The sequence below is a fragment of the Neopelma chrysocephalum genome, unplaced genomic scaffold (genome assembly GCF_003984885.1).
Source record: "Neopelma chrysocephalum unplaced genomic scaffold, ASM398488v2 Primary Assembly neopelma1_86198, whole genome shotgun sequence".
Classification (NCBI taxonomy): Eukaryota; Metazoa; Chordata; class Aves; order Passeriformes; family Pipridae; genus Neopelma; species Neopelma chrysocephalum.
This window is the reverse complement of record NW_020915767.1, coordinates 1-642: the sequence shown is the minus strand read 5'-3', so window position 1 is coordinate 642 and position 642 is coordinate 1. Positions and strand designations below refer to the sequence as shown.

The following is a 642-nucleotide window of genomic DNA, read 5'->3' as shown; positions in this document are numbered from 1 at the left end:
AGGGCAGAGCCAGGTGGTCTCACAGAGCTTTATTGAGGATGTGGGGCGGGTGGGAACAGCAACAAAGGTCCCCACAGCTGCCAGGATCCTGAACTGGCATTTCACCAGGGCACGACCTTCCCTTCCCAGTCCAGGAAGGTGCCGGTGTCCTTCTCAGAGATGGAGGAGAGCACCTTCAACATCCCTTTCACGCTGGCATCCACCGTCACGGGGGGCTGTGGGGCACAAGGGGAGAGGCAGCCTGTGCCCGAGGCCATGGAGCAGCCAAGGCTGGAGAAGGAGCCGCTCCAATGCAAGGGCAAAGCTGAAAACCTGGGACACCCTGGACAGGGGGTCTGAGCAGGAAACCCAGCACCCGGGACCAGGACAGGGGGACCTGCCTTGGCAGGGATTGGGCAGGGAGGGAAGTCAAGGGCAGGGGATCAGGGCAGTAATTTCTACCTGTGGAAAATCAGCACAGGGCTCTGATGGAGCCACCATGGTGGAATTCCTACCGTGTCTCCAGCAGAGCTGCCCAGGTCAGTTTGCACCCAGCCAGGATGGAGAGCGATGCAGAGGATGCCGTGTTCCTTGTATGCCAGGGACTGGCACTTGTTCAGCATGTTCAGAGCAGCCTGTGGGGAGACAGGGCAGGGATGGTGG

At 60.4% G+C, this 642-nt stretch overlaps 1 long non-coding RNA gene across 1 annotated transcript; it reads right to left on the bottom strand.

The window, feature by feature from the left end:
- Window positions 1-13: 13 nt before the first annotated feature.
- Window positions 14-619, bottom strand: LOC113979633. Its single transcript, XR_003537936.1, has 2 exons — window positions 495-619; window positions 14-215 (listed from the first exon to the last, which is right to left on the bottom strand). It is a non-coding gene; the product is annotated as an uncharacterized LOC113979633 (long non-coding RNA).
- Window positions 620-642: the final 23 nt, after the last annotated feature.